This window comes from Oxyura jamaicensis, chromosome 1, assembly GCF_011077185.1.
Source record: "Oxyura jamaicensis isolate SHBP4307 breed ruddy duck chromosome 1, BPBGC_Ojam_1.0, whole genome shotgun sequence".
In the NCBI taxonomy this organism is placed as follows: Eukaryota; Metazoa; Chordata; class Aves; order Anseriformes; family Anatidae; genus Oxyura; species Oxyura jamaicensis.
This window is the reverse complement of record NC_048893.1, coordinates 199,517,607-199,535,000: the sequence shown is the minus strand read 5'-3', so window position 1 is coordinate 199,535,000 and position 17,394 is coordinate 199,517,607. Positions and strand designations below refer to the sequence as shown.

The following is a 17,394-nucleotide window of genomic DNA, read 5'->3' as shown; positions in this document are numbered from 1 at the left end:
AATAATTGTGAGAAACGTATAGGTAACTTAAGATAATGTTGAGCAATTGGTGAACAATTGTGGCTCTGCATTTCTGTCATATGGCTCTGAGGGAAAGGTTTTATTTATTTTTCCTTGGTTTTCCTCTGAGAAGTTTCTTATACTCACTGCTGGCCCCAGTGTTGTCAAAAAGACCAGTTCTGCAAACAAGGCAGGATTAAACTGCACTGTCTCTTGCTGGATTCAATGTGCTCATGGGTTTCAAAATCAATTGCTTGAAATGCACCTTATTAAGGTGAAAACTTTTTTGATTGCAAAAGACCTGAAGTTGAAGTGGGGACAAGGGAGAGAGAAGACATCTGTTCCAGTGCCTAATGAAATCATAGCTGCACACAGGCACGGGTGAGATCAAGGGATGCTTGTAAAATATTAACAAAATTGCAAAACAATCCTTAGGGGAGCTTTAGAAATATTTGATTTGATGACAACACAATTCCAATTCACTCTTCACCAAGAGCCAGGAGAGATAGCATTCACATCCAGTAATCCCCCCAAATGGCATCTTTCTTTCTTAAACACCCTTTCATTATCGTTCACATTGTTTGTTGATTTGCAGGGCTTCGTGTAATAGTTTGAAGGCAGAGATTAGAGTTGCGAGGGCAACCTGACAAAATTCCATCTCTACCTGGTATTGCCTTCACTCCCAGACAACATGCTCTAAATGATATCTGCTCCATCTATGAACTTCTAATGAAAGATCACTTCTGTTTCATTTGCTCTTTCTACTCTTAAAAAAAAAAAATGGGAGGGGGGATGAAACAAAATGAAATTGAATGCTGCGAAAAATTATACTGTTCAACAGTCTTGTCAGGAAGGGGAAGAAGTAGGGATTTTCTTAAAAAGCAGATCCAAGGTCCCAATTATTGTTGCATTCAAGTCTGACAGCTGTAAGACTGCCACCACCTAGCTCTTCTGAGGTCTCTGCTACACAAATAAGGTAGTGCTAACATGGGTTAAAGAGCAGGATTTTGCACTGAAATCATGGTTTGTGTAATTAGCTTACAACCAATACAAAGAACACATTTTCTTTTGAATGAAAACTACTGTAAATATGAATGTACATGTTCCCTTATAGTTCAACCAGCTGCAGCTTTATCTGTGAATATGCTATCAGATTAAGCAATGCCAGAATATTCACACTGTTTGTATTGTTAAATAACAGCTAAACAGTAATTAATAGAAGCCTCTGGCAGTGTTTTGACCTGGGCCAAACAATTTCTGAGCACAGTTCAGTCATTAGCATCAGCCAGGGACCAGTCCCAAAAGGCAGAAGACTACAGCCACCCTCTTTCAGACACGAAGAGGTTTTATTATATAGATGAAGGCTTCTCCATGCCAGTTGGCCTCAGCGCCAGGGAACAGTCCCAGACTTTTATTTACTGTAATAAAATATTTAATTTACTAGTGTAGATATCTCCTTTGTGTCTCCGATTTCAGTAGATCTGTTCCCAGATTAAAGTAGTGAAAAATCTGGTGGCGGACCAACACTTTATTAGTATTCCTGTTTAGCAATAAATGCAGTGTTCATTTACAGCTTTTGTCCCTGTTTGTTTGTTTGTTTGTTTTAAAGAAAGTTTAAATATGTTTGTTTTCAATCTCAGAAATTACTAAGGCCACTCTTTATCTCTTAGTGAAATGCATTAATTTCAGCCTATATAAAACCCTGGGCCAACTGGAAAGTCACTGATGTTCTCATCCCAGTCTATAAAAAACATGCACAGGCCAGAAAAGAGGTTGGAGATAGTGGCTTAAAAATGGACACAGACAAACTAGCTATTAATATTAACATAATTAGTATACTTAAGTGCTCTCCTGGAGTGCTTCTCCCTCTGCAGTCCCATAGGAGAAAATGTTGGCCTCACCCTGAGCCCAACACACATTTTCCGACCATTGCTTCTGCCCATTCTCTCTTACATTTACCTTGGTTCTAAATTCCTGAAGCCAGATACATGGTCTACACCTTCTCTCCTCCTTCCCCCACGAAACAGCCTCCCAATTGATATGGATCAGCTAACAAGAGCTGAAAAGCATGAAGCAAGAGAGGCACGGGCATGTTTGCCTTGGGCCAGGATCCCAATGATGTCTCTGTAATCCTAACACCCCCTTCCCATACATTTATGTATCTTCATCTGCATTGAGAGCAGCTTAAAATTAGAGACTGAAAGCAGTGTCAAGCTTGGCTTTCTGCCTGCTCTCCTGCCATTGCTACAGCAAACATGATGGAAAGGGAGGTAGACAGAAGCTCACACCTGCTATTCTCATGCCAAGCTAGCTTGCTCAGGGTTAACAAATTGAATTATAATGCTGGGCTTTACAGTAATGAGGCTCCAAGGTAGGCGTATCTCTTTAATGCTGATGCCCTTATAGGGCCATTAACCTCTAGAGGGAATGGTGATGTGGCCAACTGGGCCAGGAGGAAAATCCTCAGTGTTACCACAAGTCTGGCCAGAGACCCCTGGTCTCTGCTTTCAGCATCAACAACACTGTGTGCTTCCAGACGTGAAGCTGGCAGCCCCTGGCACAGCTCAACACAACCTCTTGTTATTTATTTGCTGCCTGAGAGGTGCCGTAGCAGCCTGCAGAACCCCTAGACCTTTTGTACCCACCACAACTGGTGCCCTTCTCACGGCACATCATCCCCTCGACTTCTGCATATTCCTCCCCACCCTTCCTTAAAGGCAACTACTTTATCCCCTACAAATCTAGGCCATGGAGAGCTCTGTTTATTTCCACTATGTATGTGGTTGAACAGGGACTGTTGTTTGACTCACTGGCTTCTGTCCAACCCAATGCACAGACACTAAACAATTCCAGGGTAGGAGGTAAAACACATGTGAATAAGATTCCCCTGTATGACTCCTTGTTTTGTAGTTGAACAGGTCCCCCCCTACACACATCCTTCCCCAAATTGCAATTTGTAGCTTAACACCCAGGAGAAAACTCTGCTGTGGGTTTCTCCTCCACATTCCTGGGTGAGCCGAGGTGTGAGGGAGACAAAAAGCTGCTTAAGATCTTCCAGTCTGGAAACATCTTCACACACTCTTCATCGAGATGTTGTGACATCTGGAGATGCAGAGCAGATGGGAGTTAGGGTGTAGTCCTGACCAGGACAGCAGGGTCATGGGGACATGGGACCTGTATTTACCCTAAACACAGTATTATTATTTCTCATTAATCCCTGCTCGACCCAGAGCTTTGGCCAGCAGGTCCTGGCTGCAGTATGCCCAGTCCCACCATGCAGCAGTGATCTGCAAAAATGAATTTAATTTATTACCATTTCTGCAATAATTTTGTACCAGATGAGAGTCACATGGATGCTTCTATCATCACAAGGGAGGAGAAACAGAATGGCTTGGGTTGGAAAGGACCTTAAAGATCATTTTTGGCTGCCCCAACATGAGCAACCAGGGAAGGGTTTTTGCCTTAATTTTTTGTCTGTGCCAACATTTCGTTGCCTTGGAAAACTGAGAGGAGCACAAGCCTTGCAGCAGCCAGAAGCACTCAAGAGTTTCAATAAACGGGCAGTCATGGGAAAAGCAGGTGGGATTGAGAGAATTTCCCATCACAGATGAAAGAAGAGAAGCAGATTTGAGAGAGGAAGATCAGGGATGAAGAAGCAGATGGAGGAAAACATATATCTTATTGAATTAAATTTATCCCCAAAAAAGGGTCCAATTCACTGACCTACCAATTTGTCTTTTTATAAATTGCCATCTAAGCAGCTTGATATTGTCCCTTGACAGAGGGAATAATTGAATGCTCTTCAGTTTATGTCAAGGTTGAAGGTACAAACCCTGATCAGATGAGGGCACATCTGACCAGACTGGGTCGGCCTCTGTCTTTCCTCCTGCGGTGCCTACCAAGGGTGGAGAGAGGGGGTTTCTCTTTCATTTCCCTTCCCATTAACACAGTTGCATTTTGTGAGGTATTTGTTTACATGAGTCTTCTCAGTTCGTTCCTCTCAGGGGAGCCATTAATTTATCTGCTTTGCTTTCTGTCAACAGGAGTTGACAGAGAGAGTTATGGGTTAACTGCTCTGTTTAGAGCAAGTGGCAGGTGCTGGTATTACTCAAGCTAAATGAAAATATAAATATCTCCTTACCTACCCAAGAAATCAGCTTAAATGCACAGGCCCCACTGTTTAGGTTCAACCTGTTTATAAGCCTAATGACCCAACACGGCGTTGAATGTGTTCAGTGACAGCTTGAATGTCAGGCTGCCCCAGAGCCCAGCTACATGTAATTACTGTATGAAAATTTCAAAAATACCTTAATGATAGCAAGCACTGCACTTATAATGCCAGAAAAGAGCCTAATTTTGGAGAAACACATGCTCCATCAAAAACAGGGCCCCTTGAAGATCCTCGGGGGATCCTTGCAAATCAGAGGCTCCCAAGGTTGCAGGCCACGTCTGAAAGAATTGCCAACATGCTTTGCTATGAGTTTCTCCATCAGTTCATTTTGGGTCACTCTGGGAAGGAGATTTCCAAAGGAAGCCAATTTCTTAATTTTATTCATTTTCATCCTCAGCGCTGACACTTCTGAGAGCTGAAACGTGATGTAGTGCAGCCCATGCCATAAACGTGGATGTTAAAAGGTTTTGTAGAGGGAGCTGAGCTTATAAATCCCCACTTCTCTCTCCCAGAGAAATGAGTGGAAAATACTTCTACATAATTTAATGGGCTTTGGATCAGGCACACAGTTCACAGAAGCCATTGCTGGTGTAAAACCCAATGCCAGTCAGAAGATGACACAACCACTTCACTCCTCACTGGTCAGAAATACAGTGAGAAAAACTTGTTTCATAGAATATCTAAAAAAAATAGCTTACACGCAGCATGATTTCCAAAACAAAAAGCACCAAGGCGGTGGGGAAGATCTAATCATTTTTTGTAGATTCATTTCTCCTATATGGGATACCAATAATTGCTACTGAAATAAAAGGGAAGAAAAAGAGGAAAAAAAATTTTGACTGTGTCTGACTGGTTTGCTTTCAATAGTTTTCAACTTTTCTTGAAAAACAGTGTAGTAAAGACATTGTTGAGACAATAAAGTATTAACAGAAATTCCAATTAAAGATAGAGAAACTTGGGTCTGTAAACAAGCAGAAATAGATGAAATGTAGTCATAAAGCAGAGGGGTTTCAGCAGGGCAGCTTCCACAAAGCAGCAGCTCTTTTGGCAGAAAAGGAACAATATTTTCTCAGAGAGTTACAAAACGTACATCTGATCTTGGGTGGTAGGGGCTGGAGCTGGAAAAGATAGATTAGAAAGGCTGTTGGAAATCTATGGCTTGAAACACTGGCTAGAAATACAGATTTTAGATCCAGGGAGTTATCATGTTCCATGACCTAAAAAGGATATGGTTCCATCTTCCAGTTTATGTGGTGGCAAAGAGTTTCTCAATCTGCCTTCCTTCCCAATCCAATGCATCGCCTTCTTGCCAGTGCCAGTGCAACTGCTTGTGAAATTACACCTTAAAACGAGGCTGATTTTGAACTAGCCCAATTAAAGTTGGGGTAGGTTAAAAAAATGAAAAGGTAAGGGTTTGGCAGATAAGTGCTCTTTTTCATTCTGTTTCCAGCCCATTTCCCTGATCTGCTTATGGTGTGGTTTTACAAGCAGCTGCATCAGTGTCCCCAGGGAGGCAGCAAGCAGCAGGGTGGCTGAGCCCTGGCAGGAGGGACTATCTCAAGCCGGGTTTGTCATCAGAAACGCTGAAATGTGGAACCATTTCTCCACAAAAGCTGACATTTTCAAACCCCAGAGCCTGAACTTTGGTAAAAACAAACTTATGTTTAGAGGATACCTGGCAATTGGATTTCCTGAGGATTTCTGCATCCAGCAGATCTAAGCATTGATCCAGCCTCACTTGGGTAATGATATGTAGAACAAGACATTTGGCTTCAGGAGCTTATGTCTGAGGATGTTGCTGTCTCTCCTGTCTCCATCTGTACCACTTCCTTCTTTTCAGATATATTAGTTAGCTAATAAATTAACATTTATATCCTGCTTTGAAAATCCTCAGCACCAAATACAGGTTTTTATTAGCTCATATCCTGGCAAAGTATTTTTTTTTCCTTATAAATTCATTTTTTTTAATTGAATTATCTATTGCAATTTTAAAACATACAAAGTGCTTGGACCTCTGCTATTTATCATTTTTCCCTGTGAGAGTTTGCCAAGGTAGGAAGGAAATTGGGTCAAGAATTTATTGCAAAAAGCAGATAAGCATTTTACTTTAGAGTCCTTTTATGTCCATGATTCCAATGAGACTAATAATCTTTGCAAATCATTAGCATGTCATAGCCCAAAATCCATCCTGAAACTGTATGATCTCACCTCATAAGTTTCTCCTTAGACTCCGAGACTCACTCAGTCATCGTCTTAATAGTGATATATGTCTCATAGATAATTGATTGAAATGACATGCTTAAAAGCATCAAACAAGACCTTTTACTTGGCTGTGAAACAGCTAAGAATGGTTATATCTGGTTTTCATATAATGGGCACAAAAGGTTAAATGCCTTGTCCAGGATCACACAATAAATTAGTGGCACTGCTAGGCATAAGAGGAACTAGTGCTGATTCCCAGACTCTTGATTCTCAGCAGTAGACATAACTATCTCTCCATCTCAGGAACAATTGCATGGTCTAAAATGAAGATGGTTTTCTTGCTACTTAAAACCATGCCCTTGACCTCTTAAATTTTCTTGTCTTTTGGCCTTGTGCAAGGTCAGAAGTGCACACGGGACAATGCAGAGATAGAGGCCAAATGGTAAGCATCTAGTCTTGGCTTTATTATTGTTGTTATCATTGTTATTTTCCAGGAGATAGACTTTCCAGAGATAGAAATTTGCCTTATGTCGACTTCAACTCAGAAGTTCACCATTTGGAGTTATCTAATGAATAAGACTGTGGTGCTCCGCTACATCTCAGTTATATGGTGGAGAACCCTTTGCTGAGTTTTGCTGTTTTTTTTTTTTTTGTTTGTTTGTTTGTTTGTTTGTTTGTTTTTTTGGGGGGGGAGGGATTTTACCTTGTGAGAAATATAAAAGATGGTGTTTGTTGCATCTATTTGAAACAAATAGTAATAATTAACATTTATATAGTGCTTTCTGCTTTATAAGCACTGCACAAACACTAACTAATTACTTTTGGTTTAGTGTAAATTAATGTAATCCTACTCTGCTTTACAATCTATTTGCATCTTGTGTTGACTGAGAGCTAGTTCAATTGCTTCTAATCTTTGGTCTAACTAGTCATTAAAGACACGGCTAAAAAGATCCATTTACATCTTCAATTGCCTTATCCACTCCCCAATCCCTTTCGTTTGCTTTTTCCTTCTGCAGTGTCTTTTTGCTGAATATTCCTCCAGCTGGATGCCAGTGCATGGTAGCAAAGCTCTCCTTCAGCAGACCAGTGAGCCTTTCCACCCCTGTTGTTAAATGGAGTGAAAAAACTTCCTGTTCATTACAAGAATGGCTTAATAAGTCATTCTACTTTGCCACAGAAAGTCATATAGAAGACACGTCTTCCTATGGCAAACTGAACTTATCACTTAGCAACGAAATCAGTGATCTCAGTACCCATAATCTGGAATTCAGTTTCCATTTGCGGCTTGGATAAGTCACTTGAGGTCTTACACAGCATTTTGACTTCTGGAAAATATGAAAAATATTTGGCTTTCCTGAATATTGACACAGAATCCATATACTCCAGCAAACAGGCTTACAAAATGCAAACAGGAGCTTAGGTTTGTGCATGCTCTGCCACCGACTTCTGTGTGACCATGTCCACGGCACCTCCCTTCTGCCTGTCTCTTCTACCTGGAATATGTGCAAGGACCTACTTGAATGGCTAAATCCTTAAGAAATAACACTCATGCAAAATCATAATTGAATTAAAAAACATTACTGTGTTATTATTTCAACCAGATTTGGACTCTTACTCCCAAATGAGTCAACCTAGGGTCTCTCGATAGCCAGCGAGACAGCCAGTGAGACAGCGTCACTTCTAGGTCAAAATTCTTCTATATTTTTAATAGATGTGTAACAGGTTTTTTATTAATCTTGCCCTAGAAATACCTTTTTTTTTTTTTTTTCCCCTTCATTAATTATAAAATGAAGCAAACGTAATGAATTTGGTTGCAGGTATTTACAGAATATATGTCTAAATTTGGGTGAGACAAATTCTACATCTTAGGAAAGCCTGTTCACCCTGTCATGTAGATTTACAATTGAAGCACAAAATCAGAATGTAAATTTTATCTTCTGATTATTTGCCATGGTGTTAAGAAAAGAGAAGTAAATAAATTAAACCTTGTTATTATGCTGATATATTTAGGCAAATGTAGGAAAGCAGAATTTTTCAAGGATAATATAAATGCAATATTTTATATTGTTACCTGAGCCACAGTATCAGTTATCTACCTTCCTAAGCCCCCTCCTTAATACATAGAATCATAGAATCATTAAGGTTGGAAAAGACCTCCAAGATCATCTGGTCCAACCATCCCCCTACCACCAATGTCACCCACTAAACCATATCCCCAAGCACCACGTTCAACCTTGCCTTGAACACCCCCAGGGATGGTGACTCCACCACCTCCCTGGGCAACCCGTTCCAAAGCCTGACTGCTCATTCTGAAAAGAAATGTGTCCTCATTTCCAACCTAAACATTGTCTCCTAATTTCCAACCTAAACATTTCCAACCTAAACATTGTCCTTCAGCATTTGTATGTCTAGAAGAGTCCATGGAGGTCTGTTATACAGGTTCATTTAAGCTCTGAGCTGCAGCCAAGCAATCAGATGTGAGTCCTTTTGCCAGAGTGTAGTGTATGATTTGTGGGGATATTGGATGGAGTTCTCACATTGTAACATGGATTGCATCTTCTTTAAATCCCTTAGAGGGATTCCCCACTTTGTTATTACAGTAAGGGAGCCCAAAGCCTATTAAAATAAATAAATAAATAAATAAATAAATAAATAAAGTAAAACAAAATAAAATGAAATAAAATAATAGAATAAAACAAAATAAAAACTAAAGAGATTCTTTTCTATTTCTAATATATTATTTTTACCTTTTTATTCCCCCCCCCTCCCCCCCATAGACATTTCACCTAAGGAAAACATACTGCCTACTGCATAAGCTTGATGTGTAATTTAAAGTTAAGCTTTGGACACAGTAGGACACTGATTAATCAATCCCTAACATCTTTCAATGCACTCTGATTATCTTGCAGAGAATTCCTAAAATAAGTCCATAGAAAATCAGAAATCAATTCATGGGTCTTTGCAGTCTTTTTACAGATAATTCATATTTTAATAAACTTAGTTTGAAGTTGGGTTCTTCAGGGGATTTTATCAGAAAAAGAAAACAGGTTTATTTCTTTCCTTGCTGAAGGAAAGCAAGGAGATTACCCAGTAACACAGCATCTGAGAAAAGATCAGGGACAATTTTACACAATACTGTAGTAAGGCAAGGACAAGTTGGCCTTGTGACTAATCCTGCAGGAGTCTTGGATGCTAGTTACTTGGATCTTGTAACCTGGGCAAGATACTTACTTTTGCCTGCAAGAGAGGGATAGCAGGATTTTCGTTCTGTTTGTCCTGTCTGTTTAGGTGAGAGTTTCCCTGCTATAGTAGCATTCTGTGAAGTGTTTACATAAATAGTGTTAATAAATAGTCAGGTTAAAAAAAATGTTTTTTGAGCATACTTTTGAGTTTATTTCTCCAAACTCCCTTGAGCCTGTTACATCTCTGGCCATTTGATTACAGTATTAAAAGCCAATGCAGGCATAAACTATTATTTTGTTATTATCATATTATTATTTCATTATTTTCACAGCCAAGGCCCAACATAAAAATAAAAATAGAATTCAGATATTGCAAGTTTTACATTACACCTCTGCAAGCAGCTCAGACACTAGGCTGCATCCAAAGGGTGCAGAACAGGAGATGTGCTGTGAACTGTTTTAAATACCTGGTACACACCAGCATGTTACTTACACCCAGTGATACAGATATATGACAAGGTTTATGCTTTAAACTTTATCTGCCAACTGTTTTCTCTTTCTTAGTTTTCCTGCAGTGAGCACTCTGATAGTGTCAATGTTTTTAGAGACAATGTTTTTAGTGGAGACTGCAGGGAGGAAAGGCAGACATGCTTTCTTTCCTAAGAGTCCCAGACCACATCCAGTTCTCTTCTATGATAGCAGAATTAAAGCATAGTAATGATAAATAAGGTAATTTTGAGGGTGGAGATGAGTTCAAAGCCTTGCTCTTATGGAAAGGGCTGTGGGCTCATCAGTATCCCCGTAGAAGAGACAGGACCTGTACACATCAGGCAGAGAGTTTAAAGGAGACAAAAGGAAGTGCTTTTTCACACAACACATAATTACATTGTGGGACTACTCACAGGATGTTGCAAAGGCCAAAAGTGTTTAAGTGTCAAATGGGATTAGATAAATCCTCAGAGAACAGGTCAATGAAGAACTGTCAAACCCAGTGGTCGAGCTAAGAAATATGCTGAGCCCCAGTCTCCTGGGAGTATATTGAGAGGAAGGACCAAGCTTATTGCTTAAAACACTCTTCTTAACCACTTTCCCTTTTTGCTTTTCCAAAACACCCACCACTGGGAGACAGGATACAGGACTTGATGTCCCTTTGCTCTCACACATTTTAATCATTCTCCTGAGCATTATTTTGGGAGTTCTTCACAGGATGGTCAAATCTGAGACACAACGCGCAATATGTCATAGGCAAGGAGTTAAGTATTGTCACCCATCTGATCAGTTAATGCATAGTCCTGTAAGAAGTTCTAGTGTGTAAAGAGAGTTCAGTTGGTCTCTGATGCCCTACTAAGATGACTAGTTTCACTTTGTGTATCTCTCTGCTGACAAGAGCCTTTATTTCTTCCTTTTTTTTCCCCAGAAGTTCACAGAAGCACATACTTTGCCTATGGTTGCATAGAGTCCTTAGATAATAAAGTTGTGCATTTCCCATATACAATTTATGAAGGAGAAGGTTATAGAAATAATGTATCTAAGCGTTGGCATTCCCTTACAAAAGAGTGGGAACAGAACTTGAATGGCAGACTGTGCATGGGACTTGTCCTGGGCTTCTTGCTACACTTCCACATGGGTCACAATTTTATAAGAAAAATTTCCTGTAGGTCACACAAGACCTCTAAGAATTAGATACAAAGCCTTCCCCAGAGAAGCCTTTTATCCTACCCTGAATGAGCCTCCCACCAGTCTTTTCTTTTTATCTAGGAGATAACTAGAGATTATCAAATACATTCTGTGTTTTGTTGTTGTTGTTTTGATTTGTTTTTCAGAAAAATGAAACAAAACAAAGCAAACAAAAAAATCTTAGACTGTTTTTACAATTTGGAGGAAAAAGAAAAAACTCTTCCAAACAGATTCAGGAAACTTGTGCCTAGGGCCTTCACCCGGGATATTTGAGATGCATTCAAGACCTTGTCCAGTCTGATTCAGATTAAGGACTTAAATCTCCTGTATTTCAGGACATTTAAGATCCCAAATCAGCAGATGGTGGTTGACGGAGGAAGAATGGAAGGAAGGACTACCGTGTTCTTTAGTGAGATTCATTCAGTGACTACCTGCAATGGAGGTGTCACTCCTGCTTTTGATGCCTCCAGCTCTTTCTAGCTCTGGGACGTGCTGACACACCAGCTGGTTTCACCCAGCTTGTGGATGTCTGGCACATCGCACACCCAGTGCTTGAGGCTGACTTGGTGAGTGAGGAAAAATTCACAGATGGAACCTGATTCAGTCTACATTGGCAGGCTGGCTCTTCTGGCATTTAGTATTTAAATAGCTGTACACATTATCTAATTGAAAATATTTTTAACTTCTGGCCCCAAAATCTTGCCCTGATGCAGGCTAAAAGCTGCCACCCATGAGGGTAGACTTTGGGGTCTGCAAAACGGAAATAATTAAGATAATTGCATTCCAGCCCCTTCATGCTTTCCCACAATACTTCAAATGCCCACTACTGTTTCAAGCTTTTCTGGACCTCCAACTCACTGCAGTTTTAGATTTATTTATGGAAAGGTCACAAACCACATCTTTTGGACAGGATGTTACCAATTGCCTAGTAAGTCCCATACCAGTAGAAGAAAGGCTTAGTGGTTGTGACCAGAAAAGGGAGGTTTTGTTACTTTCTTCAAGCACTGGGTTCAAGCCAAGAAGAGTTAACTCAACTTTTCATTATTCCCTCTTGTGCCTGCTTCTTTCCAAAGTCTTTGCCAAAAATGTGAGAGGATGTTATACCTACAGCTTAATTTATTTCCTACAAAGACCTTCTGGGATTCAAACCTCTATTATAAATCTGAAGCTTAAAGTTTAATAAAAAACACAAGAATCTTTTATGTTATAGAAGAATACCAGAAACCTGGTAAATAGCATCACACAGTTTAAGCCATGGTTGTGTATTTGCTAAGATTGCAGCCTCCGATCACCTGGCAATACAAATTTGATTTGAATCATTCCTAAGTACATGGCCAAATATCTGCTGCATACATCAGAACATTCAACACTACATTTATGCTGGCTTTTTGCTTCAGACCAGCTGTGGAATGGCAGGCAATATCACAGATTTTTTTTGGACAAATAGAAATGGCCAAATAAGATTTCCCAAATTCATAATTTTGCATCATGAGACCAGAAAATGGAGCCCAATACCAAGCATTTACATCCTCACAGAAGTGCAGTGAGGACTGTCACAGCGGACTGAGGTGTTTCTGAAAGATGTCAAATATCAAGTGACAATTTAACTTGTTGTTGGACATTAATAACAACAGCCACAAGGTCACTTAAACATCTGAACTCCCAACATCTGCAGCTGCAGCTTAAAATCCTGAGTTGGAGCTAGCTTCCCAAATACCATGGCTGGTTTGATCCCAATATGTCTTGGTGTTTGTGTGAAAAACGCTCTCCCTTCTGACTCTGAGTGGTGTTTTTATCATTCACCATGGGATTTCACTGGTCAGACATAGCTGTAGTTGTATATGCTCCACAGCTTTTCTGACTGAAGGGCACTAACCAGACATGAAAGAGCATCTTGTTAATAATACCTGGGGTTCATACTACTCTTCTCACACAAAGATTTCGGGCATGCATTGGCAAAGATTTTTAAATTAAGTATTCTGCCATGCTTATGTGACTCGTTTCTCAAAAAATCCAGGGCTGAATATCAGTCTGCCTGGGAGATCAAGAGTCTGCTCTCAGCTCTGTTGCTTTCTTCTTGTACCACCCTAAGCAAGTTACTCTGCCTGCCCGTGCCTCATCCTTTCCTCTATAAAAGGAAGAAAAGGATGCTTGTTTGCTACTTACCAGCATTGGGTCATAGTTAACGATTTGCTTTGTGGAGCCCAAAGGAGGGAAAATAAAATCCAGCATGCTACTCAGCATTCTGTGGCTGTGCTCATTCTACAAAGGACAGCAGCATTAAAAATTAGGGGAAAAAATGCCCAAAGCAGTGAAGCAGTGGAATGAGAAGATCTACTTTAAAAAGACAAAAAAAAAAAAAAAAAAAAAAAAAAAGTAGGCCCTGCTGAGTAAGATGATGCCATTTTAGCATAAGCAGTTTTTTGCAGAAGAAAACCTTTCTTCGCCCAGAGCAAAGGTGTACAAAATCAAGCCACCAGGATTCATGCTCACGTTTTCATGAAGACGAGATATTTCACTCTTCCAGCTTTCTCATCACCCTGTTGCCATAACTATATAGGAAACACATAAAGCTATCTCTACCACTTAAACACTCACATTTTGACAGAAAATTGGATGATATGACATGCTGCCTTCTTGAACAGGCGCTGTCTATCACCTTGCTGCTAATCTCTGTGATTAGTGACCTGCAATGTAAGTCAGCTATCAAAGACCACCTGTCCCTTTTGCTGTAAGCGCCTCCTAGCATATCGCTTTGTGGTGTCACACTCTCTTGTCTGGTTTTTGATTGATGGAAGTTTGTCTTTTGAGTGGTGACTCAGAAAATAAATCATTCCCCTTGCCATTCATTGAGTGCAATTCTGCAGCACAAAGCTGGTGTGGTTAATCAAAGCTCCAAAGAGCAACAAAAAGCAACAGAACTGAGAATGAGGAGGATAGATATAGAGGATAAAACATAATAAAAAGGATTATTTAGGAGCCAACCAGAGCAAAAGCAACAAAAAAAAAAAAAAAAAAAAAAAAAAAAGCTGCAAATAAGCAGTGCGCTTACTGCACCAGAACTAGAAAGCTGAGGTTTTGTTCTGCTACTCGACACATACGCACAGATGTGAGAAGAGACTCACACCTCTGAAAAATATAACTATGTTGAGGAGTCTGATTTTACAGGCTTTAGTATGTGAGTAACCCTTGCTGGGGTCAGTAGGACTTTCTGAGTTGAGTAAGTAAAGCCTGTAGGATGCTTCTGTTGTGAACACTATTCCAAATTAGCTTGCAGTCCAGCTGGTATTGTACACTCAGAAGGCTGTCAAAAATAAGAATAGTTATTGCCATTAATTGTCCTGGAGGAAAAGAAGGGGGGGGGGGGGGGGGGGGGGGGGGGGGGAGGGAAAAAGAAACATATGCAAAGAACAAGATGATGAAAAAAACAATTTATTTTTTTTTCATCAGTCCAGCAAGTTTATGGAAGACTTTAAAATTATGAGGAGCAATTGTGAGCTAGAGACGGAAAGAAACTGGTGGTTGAGTATGTAGACGAGTGTGATTCTTTCTATTCGCTGTGTGCCAGAGAAGTCATGAAAAATGTGAAGTGTTGATGGCATGGATGAAATCTTAGCAGAAGCAAAATCAAGACACAAGGAGTAGCAGATAAAAAATAATAATCTATCTGAGAAACACTATGAGGCAAATTCCCTGCTGACACAACTGCATTGAAGACAAGGTATCTTAACCATCTGGGAATTTAGCCATAAAAAGGAGATGACAAGAATTAGATGTCCACAGAGAGGTGTTGGAAACTTACTTAAGTCAGTTAAATGCAACAGATCCTCCTTTTTTTGAAAGGAAGGAAGGAAGGAAAGAAAGAAAGAGAGAAAGAGAAAGAAAAGAACAAAAGAGAGAGAGAGAGAGAGAGAGAGAAAGAAAGGAAGAAAGGAAGAAAGGAAGAAAGGAAGAAAGAAAGGAAGAAAGAAAGGAAGAAAGAAAGGAAGAAAGAAAGAAAGAAAGAAAGAAAGAAAGAAAGAAAGAAAGAAAGAAAGAAAGAAAGAAAGAAAGAAAGAAAGAAAGAAAGAAAGAAAGAAAGAGAAAGAAAGAAAGAAAGAAAGAAAGAAAGAAAGAAAGAAAGAAAGAAAGAAAGAAAGAAAGAAAGAAAGAGAGAGAGAAAGAGAGAAAGAAAGAACCCTAATGTGTTTTGGTGGTGACCTTTCCAGTCTTCTTACAAACAGAGAGAAAAAAAGGGCTGAGGAGAGTTAAATGTATAAAGACATGAATGAACTGGGAATTGAAGCACTGTTATAGAGGAATGTGTATGTGAATGGTGCAAATTTACAGGGCTATTTTTGATGAACTGTAGGAGGAATTTCAGTTTTTCAGCACCTTTCTTTACGAAAAGAAAAATCTTCATCTGGTGGGAATTCATTCAATTTCCTGATGTTTTTTTGGCCATTTCCTAAGTTGCAAGGTTACTAATGGTAATTACAGACCCTGTTTGTACCTTGTGGCTCTAACTGTGCAGAAAGGTTTTCTTGGCACGTGTGCTTCTCCTGCTAGTGGGCTTATAAATGACTGGCCCTTCGTAGGAATTACTGCAATACTCATGAGCAGATAGAAGCCCCCTTTCCTCATTTCTTTTTTGTAGAACAGAGTAACTGCTTTTCTTGCTCAATTTTTGTTATCTCCAGCCCTCATGACAATAAACCACAATGTCAGCGTTCATTATAACAGCTCTTACTACAGCGTCCTTGTGAAGGAGCCTTTTTTAAAGTGTTTTATTGAAAGGTATAACAAACCTGGTCCTTTTGAGGATTTCTCACAAACAGAGGTAGTATAAAGGAGATAAACCAATTCAATAACAATTGGAAAAAAAAAAAAAAAAAAGTCACATTTTTCTAAACTAAAAGGCTTTGTTTTTTAAGGGAGTAAGATAGAGTAATGAAGAGCAGTCAGATGTTCTATTCCATTTACATTTTTGAATTAAGTACCAATAACCTTAATTCAATACAGCAAAATGTCTACCTTTATTTGGTAGACCTCTTAAACACTATTACTACATTAAGCAGGTCCTTATAAGACTGTTTCTTCTTCATTCATTCTGAAGTCTTTCTATCTCTCGGGCCCTTATTCAGAAAAATGCTTAATGTGCATAAATTTTGGGCAGTGAGGGTTCCCATTTGCACTCACTTTATTGAATGTACACATTTCATGAATGAAAATAGGTCAATGAATTTAGTGGGTTTAAACGCATGTTTAAAATCAAAGCGGTGCTCAGAAGCTCTGTGGATGACTTGAGTAAAGCTCATTTATGGCATACACTCCCAATCCCCCATTCGTGTTCAATAGATTCTCTGTGCTTTGCTGACAAATAGGATGTGTGAACTTGGTCTGCTGCCATCACTGGAATAGACTGGGAGAGAATTCAGTGGATTTTTGTTTTTGAAGTAGTGTCTTAATTTCTGAGAAGAGTGCAACAGAAACTACACAAGTTGTCAGAATTTGGTTCTGTCATTGCAAAGTTCCTTTTGGAGATTAAAGGGACAAAACCCAGTGAGCAGTCTTTGTAAAATCAAAGTTGCAGAAACAAGAGCAGGACTGTCTTTTTCTCTGCCCAGCTGCAAGTGTATCTCATGGCCATCCCACAGCCTTTGCTCCATGGGATCTTTGAGTGGCTTGTGGTGTCAGTCAGCTGTGGGTCCCTGTGGTGCCAGCCCTGCTCCAGCAGGGCCACCCCGAGCAGGGGGCCCAGCCCCACGTCCAGGCTGCTGCTGGAGATCCCCAAGGAGGAGCCCCCAGCCCCTCTCTGGGCAGCCTGTGCCAGGGCTCCGGCACCCGCCCAGCCCAGCAGTGCTTCCTGAGGGGCAGAGGGCACCTCCTGGGCTCCAGGCTGGGCCCGGGGCCTCTGGGCCTGGCCCTGGGCACCCCTGAGCAGAGCCTGGCTCCGGCCTCTCGGCACCTCCCGGCAGTGCTGGTGGCCATGGCTGGCAGCCCCCGCAGCCTCCTCTGCTCCAGTACATTTTGACAAATGTACTTTTAATATTTGTTGTGTTCTATATATATATATATATATTTGATATATGTTTTTATATCAATTTTCTCTGTGTGCAGACGTGCTTTTATTCCAGTGCATATACACACTGGTTTTCCACAGACAAAAATCCCAGGCCCTGC

General features: G+C 40.2%; 1 protein-coding gene across 4 annotated transcripts in view; it reads left to right on the top strand.

Annotated features, from left to right (window-relative positions):
- TENM4 (teneurin transmembrane protein 4) overlaps positions 1-17,394 on the top strand; it is a 901,054-nt gene that overhangs the window by 547,726 nt on the left and 335,934 nt on the right. The gene's annotated exons all lie outside the window — the stretch shown is intronic.